The sequence below is a fragment of the Protopterus annectens genome, chromosome 2.part0, assembly GCF_019279795.1.
Source record: "Protopterus annectens isolate FY-2018-M chromosome 2.part0, PAN1.0, whole genome shotgun sequence".
Classification (NCBI taxonomy): domain Eukaryota; kingdom Metazoa; phylum Chordata; order Ceratodontiformes; family Protopteridae; genus Protopterus; species Protopterus annectens.
Genome location: NC_056728.1, coordinates 130,249,156 through 130,261,778, shown reverse-complemented (window position 1 = coordinate 130,261,778; position 12,623 = coordinate 130,249,156). Strand labels below are relative to the sequence as shown.

The window sequence follows — 12,623 nt, the reverse complement described above, 5'->3', positions numbered from 1 at the left end:
TTGAGGATCGACAATTGGCTTGTGTTGATCCACTGCTGGGCAGATAAGTTCCCTTTGGGGAAAAAAATCTTCCACATCTAATATTTTACAGTTTCATTATACTTTCATATTTAGTAAAGTACTTTAATGTTAAGAAATTGCGTTTCCGTTGACTGTCATGCAACTTTGTTGTACTTTCACATGAAGTGCACTTTTGTTTCTGACTAAATGTTATTAAAAAGATGTTTAAATTATTGTTCCTGTGAAGAACCTGTTTATTTCACTTTTGGGGTTGACAAAATACATTGAAGTGCTTTATAATGTGATTTTATTAACTTTTACTAGTTTGTACTGCTTACGTTTCCCAAGAAACAATAAAAATAAAAAAATAAATAAAGAAACAGTCACCATTTTTGGCTTGACCAAGGAACAGACTATCAGTCCCATTGGCCAGTCCTCTTTTAGCCACAAAAAGAAAAAAGTTAACCAGACAGCCTTTGTCACCACAGCAGGCAAGTAATTTGCCTCAGCTGCAGGTAGGTGACTCTGCTATTTTTGCTATCTTCCTTATGATCAAAGCAATACTACTTTAGAACTTACTACATTCTTACTATTTAGAACCTTCAAATACCGAAAACTGCTAATCAGTAAGTAGATGTCAAATATCAAAGTAATATTTTAACTTATTGTAAGATATGTTTATTTTGGAATACATTTTGTTCCGTACGTAACAATGACGTTTTCTACCCATATCTTTCTGACTAGCCATCTTGCCAGCTCAGTTATGACGCACATATAAATGTTTTCTTTGTTAAGAAGCTTTTCTCCTCGGTCCTCTACTGAAAACAAGTCTTGCATGGCCCACATGAAAAATTCAGGTAAATAAATGCAATAAATAAAAATAAAGTCACAACACAGGCAGTATAGTCCTCCAGTGGAGTCTAATTGTTTCATTGGCCTTTACTGTTTAGTGGCTTTAGTGTATGGTGAATGGGAGATGTCTTCTGCTTCTTGCAGTCACTCATTCCAATTTTGCTATGCCTCTGCATATGAAGATTACGCTGGTCAGTAACAAGCAGGATATGCACATTTAGCAGAGGACTACTTTTAACACTAACAGTCTATATTACACTTATTGGTCACTTTGTCTTTATTTGTGCATTACTGCATATGATATACTGTATAACACAGAATAATGCTCATGTTCCATCCATTTCAGAAGTCTTTAAAGTTCTTTTAATGCATTAACTCGCTGCCTGCTTTATTAAATTAATAAAACATGGTTTACAAATGAATGTATGCTTTGTGTGGTTATAAATATTGACAGAAATTAATATGCATCTTAGTTATACAGAAAAAAAAAAGATAATTTTAGTCTGCATGTAACAGGCAAAACGACATTTTGTGAAAGATAATCAAAAAGACAGCCAGGGCTCCCACTGTACATTACAGAACAGTAATTTTGATGCTTGAAAATGTGAGAAATTGTGTGCAGTTTCAGAGAAATAATAGATAATTCTGAAGTTGCATTATCTTGGAGTATTCCCTCTTCTTAAGAGTTAAGGCAATTTTGGAGTTGGTATATATATATATATATATATATATATATATATATATATATATATATAAAAAAAGAATCAGGGGTACGCAAGTGTGCTTAACCCCTACAAAAAATTATTACAATTCAAAATTAACTGCTACACATTTCATTTATGTATTCATTAACATCACTTGTATCAATTCTACCTTCAAGCAGAGCCATTTCTCACAAAGGGTTATATGAAGAGCACAAGGCTTTTTTTTCACTTTTACATCAGTAATGCACTTTTACCTCTGATTGTGTTGATATAAACAAGGGGGATGTAATATGGAAATATAAAATGTTTTATTGCGATAACTTATTTATGCTGTCAATACAGCTTTTTTTTCTGTATTACACAAGTGTGTGCTTTTGCAGTCATACTCTTCTTTATTTTCTTTTTAACAAAAAATACCCACTTAGAACACATGCACCGTTTCAGAATAACGAACTTTTTAGGAAGGTTAAATATTTTTCTCAGTCACACAGTATATAATAAGACAGTAAGAAACTCGAACCCTGATCTATATGATGTAACTCCTAAGCAGCCCATGGTCTTCACCTTCTGTATTGTATAGTACAGTAACTGACAGCCAATTAAAATAAATATGTTCAGGTGCACACTGCTACTGTTTTATTTTTGCATTTAGCCACCCAATGGTTGCATGTATCAGTACACAGATGTTCTACATATATAGGGTTATATTTCACATAAGGAACAAAAACTGTCTTGTCTGGGTACATAGACTAATGCACAGGTTCATTTTTGGGCATTGATAAGCATGTTACTCTTCCATAAGACAATACGGCTCCTGCATATATTTTGTGCTGCAGTTTCTTTTTACTGTTGTTAGTCTGTTAATAGAATTTTATGTAAATTATAGTCATGTGACTTGTTCAAGAAAAATGAAAAAATAAATAAATAAAATGCATTTACTTAATCGTTTGCTAAACGTACAGTATAATCACATTACGTTTGTATGCATGACCACTCCTCCTTCCCTTTCTGCCTCAAACAGTTCATTTTCTATTTTTAATGACTTCACAGATGACAAACATCTTATTTTCAATAATTCTTTGAGTTTTCAGCAATAAAACTTTGATAGCTAATATATCACTGTAAATCATTCAAAAAAGTTGCACATTATGGAAAGCTATAAAATAAGGATTGGTATGGACTCCTAGACTTTTTTGCAATACAAAATAAGCAAAAATAATAACCCATTTTAATTTAAGTACCAGTGTAAGTATGAACAGCTACAACTAAATTGTTCATGTTGTTGCAAGTTCTTTATACACTGACAGCTTTATGTTCATTTATAAAGAAAAAAACATTAAATGAGAGAAAGTACAGCTATGTAATAACTTACCATAACAGTAGTTGCCAGAGTAGATCCCTGTTGCTGTTTTGTATATATACGAGAATTATCATGCCACTTTTACCGTACAGCTGGCTAGCATACCAAAGCTTGGGCGATTTCCTCCTGTGCCATACATCCAAGGTATGAGCCAAGAGCAAGAAAGCAAAGTGTTACATAAGGGATATGCAAGTGCCATAATCCTGAGGGTTTTCTTGCTCCAAGCCAAAAGTGAAGAGAGGCAAAAAAAAAAAAAAAAGACAGGAAATTAAGATACGACAGAGGAAAATATACACCAAATCCCCCTTGACCAGAAAGGAACTATAAACATACAAGGAAAATGGGGAAAGGAGGGACGGTGCCAACAATGCAATAATGACACTGACTGTTATGGTAAGTTGCTACACATCTGTACCATGTCCTTCCTTGATCACTGCTGCAATACTGATTACATATCAAAAGATTTCTAAAGTTTTTCAGAGTATGTGAAAGGAGGATTGAGTAGTAGAACTGGTGTCTGGAATTCCATGGAACACAGATCTAGGGGAAACCAGTTCTGGTCCTAGAGAAGGCATCAATTTTATAGGGCTTATTAAAAGTTTGAATGGAAGTTGAAGTGTCTGCATCTAAAATGGATTTTGACTTCAGACCCCTGAAAGCCACGGCTCTAATAGAATCGGCCGTTACATGGCGTGGAATACCAAAAGAAAATAATCAAGAGAATCCATCTGCAGATGGTCTGTTTACAGAGAGAATAACCTAGCATTTTTTTTTTTTTAATCTTGAAAGGAAATAAAATAGTTGATCAGATTCCCACATAGTTTTGGTTTTGCCCAGAAAAAAATCTAAGCTATGAATGTCTAACGAAAGCAAATTTTCCCCTTATTTAGAGAATGAGAGAAGAAAGCAGGCCAGTTAATAAATATTTCATTGACAACCACAAGCATAAAATAATAGTTAGTCCTAAAGGATGCGCTATCCCTGCGAAAAGAACAAAAAGGAAGAGAAGTCACAAAGGCTTGTAACTCTTAAGACTCTCTTAGCTGAAGTAAGCACTACTGGCAGGGCAGCCTTTCAGGTAATGATTTGAAGGGCAGCCTTTTAGGTAATGATTTGAGAAAGGAAGACGAAGCAGGCTTAATAGCAGGGAGAAGCAACATTTCCAAAACATAATTCAGGCCCTGAGAAGGAGTAAGATTTTCTTGGTGACCTGGTCAAGAAGAATGGCTTTCAAATAGTGATCTCAAAACATGCAGAAAAAAACAGGATACAAAGGTAAGCAGATGAAGACAGCTGAGAAATGTGCTTTAATGGATGCATATGTCACACCTGACTTCAGCAGTTCACACAAATCTGAGACAATAACAGGAATACACCACGTGATAAGGGTTGTTTTGGTGGGGTTTTTTTTAATCCAACAAATAGAAAATTGCTTTTATCTGGAAACATAAAATTTTCTTGCAACAGCCTCCTGTAATACCTGTGCAGCATATCCTCAGAGAATAAATGGCTAAATGACATTATAATCTTATCACCCAAACTGTACAGTTTAGCTTTTGCAAGGCTGGGTGAAAGAAACAGCCCTTCTGTTGTGTGAGCAAGTCCATCCTGAGGAGGGCTAACTTGTGGTGACCACCCTTGGCCTTGAGGAAGAACAGGAAAAAACAATGCTGTCTGGGCCAAAGGAGGGGTAACCAACAAAATCTATAGGTTGCCCTTGATTTTCAGCACAGGGCTTCTGGGATCAAAGAAAAGCATACAGGAATTTCCCTTTCCATGAGATCAACAATGCATCCATTTTCCAAGCCTCTGAGCATGGAGCGCTGCAGAAAAAGTTTGAGCTGCCAAAACCTATTTGGAGAGTTCTATACTAATAAGCAACTTGGAGAAGATTCCTCTGTTCAACATCCTTTTATGAGGGACTTTCTTGGATCTGCTCAGGTAGCGTGCCACTATATTCATCTCTGAGGGAATGCACACTGCCTGAAGGAAGAGGTTGTGCTGAATGGCTCTCACAGGCAGTAATGGCAAGTCTGCAGAGATGAAATTTTGTCCTAATCTGTTGATGTACCCCACATTACAGTGGTATTGTCTGTGAGGATTCGGAGGGCCACTGGCAACCAAAGGTGATAGAGCGACTGAAGTGCCAGGGTCAGTGCTTTTATTTCTTTGATATTTATGTGTTTTTTCCCCTGTCCTGCCCTGACCCAATATCCTGGACGTTTATGCTCAATGAATATGTTCCCCATGCCAGACCTGAAGAATTTCTGGACACTTACTGGCAATGGGAGGAAATCAGAAAAGGTACCAGACTGAGTGATATCTGGCTCATTAACCACAGAAACTTCTGCTTGATGAAGGGCAAGACAGGAATTGGGAAATTTTCGGATGCCAGTGCTGTGCCCAAATAGACTTGAGATACCACTGTGTTTTCCTCACCTGGAGTCTAGCAAAAGGCACCATTTGCATGGTTGAAGCCATATACCCCAAGCTCTCAATATCGTCCTTGCTTAGGTCAATGCTAAAGAAATGAAAGGCTGGTAGTATGCATTAGAAAGAGCATCTCATCAAAATGCCATCATGGAAACTGTGTTCAGATGACAAGATATAAATACCAGATTCTAAGATGGATAAAGGATAGAATTCAAGTTTATTGTGAAGTTCAGGTGAAAAAAAAGGTGCATGGTGAACCTGAGATCCAGAAGAAGCTCAGAGAAGAAAGCGGTTTGTGTGTGTGTGTGTGTGTATATATATATATATATATATATATATATATATATATCTGTATGTATATTTATTTTTATATTTGGTAACCAGGAAAGTCCGATTGGACACAAGTCCTTTTTCAGCGGAGGCCCGGGGAGAAAAGCTCCAATTATAACACAGGTTAATAACACAACAATGACAAAAAGATTCCATGAAATTACATGTGAACAGAGTGTAAAAATAAAGCTACGACTCTGCAGTAGACAGTGCAGCAGTAAAACCATACACACAGTAGTACAGTTTACACTCAGTTTTACTGAGTAGAAGTCAGAGAGATATAATTCTATGGTGTAATCATCAAACAGTACATCAGTAAAAACACTCAAAATGATATAATACCATGGTGTATGCAACCAATGTTGTGACTTGACAGGAGGAGAGGTGTGGAAAGAACAGAGAGTGGCTTAATAAGAGATGGTAGAAAGAATAGAAGCCTCAACCTGATAATAAGGGAGGAGGACTTTGTCTAGGGATGAGCCAGAATAGGCTGGAGTAGAATTAGCCTGGGGTGTCAGTGGCAAGCCCAATTAGTGTAGAGGTGCATTTTTAGAGATTTCTTGAACAGAGAAGGTTGTTGCAGCTGTTATGTTAGTGGGCAGAGAGTTCCATTTCTTAGCAATATAGTTTGAATAGAGGGAGGCCCCTGCAGAGTTGGTGGATTTAGTGACTTCAAGAAGAGGCTTGTTGTTGTATGTTGTTGTTGTTTCTCTTTCGGCTTTTCCCAGTTAGGGGTCACCACAGTGGAACTCCGGTCCGCTAATGACTGGCAGTAGATTTTCATGAACGCCGAGGTGCCAGCTCGACGTGCAACCTTCAACGAAGGCACGCCCATTTACACTTCTCTTTTGAACGCCACCCAACCGCAGGAAGGACATGCACACTCCACACAGAAGGCACTCCCCAGACACACCAGTGTGTGTGTGTGTGTGTGTATATATATTTTATATATATATATATATATATATATATATATACACACACACACTCACGTGTGTGTGTGTGTGTGTGTGTGTGTGTGTGTGTGTGTGTGTGTGTGTGTATATATATTTTATATATATATATATATATATATATATATATATATATATACACACACACACACATATATAGGTCTACTTAATTTCATTGAAAACTCAATGCACTAAAACTCATTTCACTGAAACTCAGTTGTCTAAGCACAATTCACTGAAAGCTCACTTCACTGAAAACTCATTTGACTGAAACTCATTTCACTGAAAGGTATATGCCCTGCTCCCCACTGTACTGCAATTTTGGAGTTAGTACATGTAGTAAGGGGGGTGTGGGGCACAGCACCCAACATAGCTTGGGTATATATTGTCTTCTGGAAAGAGTTATTCATTTGACTTGTAAGTATCCATGTCTATGGTTTACAATGTTTAAAATAGGTGGGGGGCTATGCCCCCCCCACACACACACACCCTTTCTCTAGGTGTATGTGTGTGTGCGTGTGTGTACATTTTCATTTATATATATATATATATATATATATATATATATATATATATATATATATATATATATATATATATATATATATACACACACACACACACACACACACACACACACACACACACACACCTCTGTGGATCTCTAGAAACAGAAGGGTCAAGAAGGTAAGGCATATTTAGTCTTCTGCTTCTTTTTCTTGGGAGCATCAGCATGGATATAATTAAGAGGATTGGACCCCTTGATGTACCTCAATAAGGGTACCACGAACTTCCTCTCAGACCAAAGTTTGAGGTATGCCTTCAGTCCCTCAAACTATAACCTGCAATTCCTCCTTCACAGCAGAGGTAGCGGCCTGACTGATTGAGCAGGGAGTGCCAAGATGTTCCTTATCGGCCTTCAATGGGGTAGCAAGACCCGAAGCAATGAGTAACACTGGCTGGTCTGAATACTCATCAAATGTCATAGTAGAGACTTCCAGATCAGACCAGCCAACAGAAGCTTCAGTCTTTGACTTTTTAAGTTATCTTCTTAGCTGCTGAGAGACATCTGACTAGAAAGGCCTGCTGACAATACTATCCCAGCACAATTTGTGGGAGGATAAGCAAATCCTTAAGATTTTAGAAACAAACTGACAAATGGAGGCCTGCTTATAGTTGTGACTATAGAACAAACATTTCATATGACTAACTTAAAAAGGCATCTATCTCCCGCAGTCACATTTACCCCTTCAAGCTGGCATAAACATACTATTTAGCCAAAAGTGGTTTCACAGTCTTGGCTAGTAGCAGAAGGTTCTGAGGATTTTCACATCTGTACATTCCTAATGTCCCACTTCACTTGCTCATTCTGAGATTGTATTTCAGATGTACTGCATGAGCAGAAGGTACCCAAGTTTTGTTATGCTTACTTGACATACAGTATCGCTGGTAGGATACTTCCACATGTAAATCAATACTCCAACAGCGATCAAGGAAAGGCATCATAATTTACAATTAATTTAAAACCATGTCTTGCAGTACGAAGTGGATGTTTCTTAGGATGTTTTCCTTTGTGAGCCTGCTTACCATATGAGTGTTCTCACTTTTGCTTAATTAACGGTAAACCACTGTGTATTGATACGTAGAATGCCCTTTTCCACTTCATTCTCTTGGAATACTTTAATAGATTACAGTGGAATGATTTTTAAAGCCGTCCTCTGGTTTTTGTCTCCTTTTTTTGGTGGGGATAATTTAGGTTCTCATATTTTCCATCTCCCTAAGTAATGCTCTTTTACCATCTTTGTGTCTTGTTTTATTTTTAAAGAACAGGTCCCTACAGTAAGCAGCATGTCCTAACTTTAAGACTTGAAAAGTGAAACCTTGAAGTCTATGATACTAAGTAAGGACAAGAAAATAAATAAGGCACATCCGCTTCATGTACGAACTGCTGTTATAGTGCAAAACTCTGATAAATTGAGTTGTGTACTTTAACACCCTCCTCCCCTGTAATCAAATGTAGTTTTGTGCGTTTCCTGTCTGCATTTAAATAGGTTTGCTGAATGCAACACCACTTCTGATGGCTTCTTACGGTATGGAGTGCTTATTGAACTCCATTACTTTTTTAAAAACTTTAGGAAACCATTTAATTTTACCTTATAAAATGGGGTATACAGTACTCTAACTAAAAGCCAGCTTACTTACCTGGTCTTTTTATCTTGGCTGAGCTTCTTTCAGTACTCCTTCTTTGACTGTTCCAAATACAAGGTGCTCTGTGCATGCTAACACAGCAGATCTGCTGGCTGAACTCTCTTCTCACCCTAAATACCCCACTCACCCACCCCAAATAACACCTTTATACTTACATATCCATTTCTGTTATTTCTTCTACAGCCCCACTCCCTGAAAGTGAAATTTGGCAGGTCAATAACTTAATCCTTCTACTCTGTTTCTCCCCCACTACAATCCCACTAATTCCAAATCGAAGATAAACATACCATTACACAATCATAATGGCAGTTTCCTGCCTTGCTCTTATCCACTCTACTCACCTTCTCGAAAAAGCAAAACACTTCCAACTCTCCTCGATCAAGCCATTAAATTAGAATCTCCACTAATCTTTCACTCACAATACTAATATCTGTGAACCCCACACTAACTACTGTAACCTGCAGCCTCCCATTAACCCTCTCTATAACTCCCATCCCCATATACTTACCCTCTTCCCCTTCACTCCTCACAACCAACTCTTCCATAAAACGTATACAAACATTTAAAAACAAACCTACCTATGGGTCTCCATCTACCTTTCATTAAGCTACACTGAATCCAACCCTTCCACCACAACCCGGGTTACTTACAATCACTTCAACCACCCAATCATTAAGGGAGCATTAATGAATGCTGAAAATCTTAGAAATAAACTGAAACTATGAGCATTTTTTGTCTCAATCCAAAACTGCAACTTTGTAGGGGATACTGAAGTTTGGGTCAAAAAACATAAACCTAACCCTGGTCATCACTTTCCAGCCTACAATCTGTTTTCACTGTTCACCTGGAAGCAGAGAGCAGGTGGTGACAATTTTTCGCACCAAAAACTTTACATGTTCAGTACTGCATCAGTATACCACCCCCCTCAGGCAATGACCCTAAATCATTAATAACTGATAATCTCCCTTCCAAGCATTACTTACTTACTCTAGCTTTGGTATACATTTCTACCCAGAGTAATACAAACAAACTCAAACTACTTTACATAGTCTTCAATCATGTAGCAAACCAACACTAAACTACAGTCATCAAAGAACACTATTATAAATGTCCTACGATCTATGTACACAGAAACAATGCATCTCTCCTAACATTCCTAGGCCTTAATCAAGTAGTTCAAGAAACCTTCAGGTCAAACCTCCATTTAGGGAACCACTCTGTAACTGACCACATTACCAATCCCCCTAGCATTTTCTTCTCAATCCAAGTCCTCCCCCATTAGTGACCACTGAATTCTGACTTCCACGATTCAAACTACAACACCACCCCTCCTCCATAGCCTTCTTCTCAAAGAAACATAAAAACACTGTACATCAACCTACCCAATAAAAACTGGTCTACCATGACCTCTACTCCAGATCCCCTCTTGCCATCACAACATTTCCTAACTTCCTCTTGCAGCTGCAAAACAAACTATCCAAAAATCACCCAAATCTACAAAGCTTTCTGCAAACAATGAATCACAAAACTACTGACCTTATGCAATGAGGCGACGCCCTGAAAACATGAAAGAACCCATCCCCTGTAAATACAAACATATTTACTAGTTTGAACAACCATGTCAAACACTACTAGAAGGCACAGAGCCCGGCACCTAGTGTCATCCCAAAAAGTCTTCCTTAACAACCTTAAACATTTCTGGAAAATTGTAAACCAAATCACTGGGTAGCCATTATCTTCACTGGGTAGCCATTATCTTCTTTCCCCTTAGGAACACAGACTACACCGTACACCTCTAAAAGCATTTCAGCTAATTATGTTCTCAAAGAATTTTGCCACTTCCCCTCCTGGGAAGCATTCGCCTAATGGTTTTCCTCAAGGAATTCTCCAACCTCCATCCTCATATTCACCAGCTACCCCAAGCCCAATACCAGAGCTTCTCCACATCCTATTACTGTACCTCAAATCACCTTATGAAAACAATCAAAACTCTCCATCACTCAGTCCTGAGAAGCAGGAAGCTAATTAATCCCCTTGCTTCCTGAAGTCCCTTAAAGACAAGAAACTTTTGTTTACTGATATACTGATCAGCAATATCTCAAAAACAAGTTACAAAAACAATTAAAAATACAAAAGTTGCTTTTAGGTGTTAGTATCAAAAGACTGTCTTGATGATGCCACCCAGTGGACAGAAGGGATGAAAAGCCAGACTATGGCCCAACTGACCCATGTTCGATTAGTGGCTCGATCAACTGACAGAGTGACAGGGCAGGGGAATATGCTCACTGATACACTCCCTAAGGGAGATGTGATCCAGAGATGGGACGTAAATGAGTGTGGTGGGTGCAGGGAAAGGAAATGGCTAGAAAGAAAGAACAAACAAGCTGGGCGCCCAGGACACCCTCAGGATCCACAACCAGCCTCAGCAAAAACAGAGCAACTCCAGAGGTTGGGAGTACTTAGCAGACCAGGCAAGGAAATTAAGTACTGGTTGCCAGGCCAGTAACAATGATGTCTGAGCAGACCAGTAAAAAAATGCCTGTCTGGTAACACAAAATTAATATTTCAAAATTATTAAAGAAAATGGTATTCTATTTGCCAACATGTATTAGTATTATGATCAAACTGCTGGATATGTTTGTGACTGTGCAAGACAGACCCAATAACACTGAGTGAATTACTTGTCTGATTGAGCACTTTCCATTGATGCATGACAAGGATATGTTTTGAGATATTGCAGAATCAATGCAAATTATGCACATCATGTTTTCCCAGTATTTCAAACAATATTAATCTACAGAATTGTACACAAGATGGCTACTATGAGCAGCAAAACTGTGTGCCATAATGCTTAGCATCTTAAAGCAACATGTTTGCCTATATGCTATGCAGATTTAGCAACAATAATTCTAATATAAAAATCATTTCTCATAGCTTCTTTCCCAACAAATATTGTTATCTCCATTAGTCTTCACCTTACCCACCATACTTTAATGCTAATTTTAAGTAATAACAACAGAATATACAAAACTGTGTCAGCTTTTAGATGGCACCTTTGTCCATTATACTACAATTCATAACATACATAAATAACTATAGAAATCTATCCGTGCCTCTGTCATTCCTTTCTTCTAACATCCATTGTGTGTGTAAGTCCTCTGTCATGAGTCTCCATGCAATTTTTGTTTTATTAAACTAAATGTGTCAAATGTTATATTTTTAACAATGTTTTCTAATCATCTGTCATTAACTCAAGCTCTACACATCCCACAGTGATGTTTCCACTAAGGGTGCCTACGCTTTCCCGACAGCATGTAGACAGCACCTTGTGTTTTAACCTCAATAAAATGGTTATGTGCATCTTCCACGTTTTACTAGCTTTTTTTTTTTTTTTATTAAGTAATAACTATGAGTTGTATACTGTCCCCACAAAGAGAAGTGTCACGTTCAATTTTAATTAAAGAAATTATGAAAGATATGCACCGATTTCCTAAACATTTTGCAAAAGCTCTTCAGTAATTTTAACCTTATGTATATCACACTGAAGTGGATAGTAACTCCTTTCCATTTGAGTGTCCAGTCCTCGTCACCTGACTTAAAATATTTATTTAATTTTCATAAATAAGTAAACATTTATGTAACCATCTCCAAACAAGTTTCAATTATTCAAGCCATGTATATCCCACACTAATCTAACAATTAAAAAAATAAGTCAGTAATCATATGATCCTTAACAGGCCATGTCTGATAATTTGCATGCAGCTAAGTAAACAAACAGAGAAC

The 12,623-nt window shown here is 37.6% G+C and overlaps 1 protein-coding gene across 1 annotated transcript in view; it reads right to left on the bottom strand.

Moving 5' to 3' along the window:
- Positions 1-12,623, bottom strand: part of PGAP1 (post-GPI attachment to proteins inositol deacylase 1) — a 2,682,422-nt gene that overhangs the window by 2,123,801 nt on the left and 545,998 nt on the right. The gene's annotated exons all lie outside the window — the stretch shown is intronic.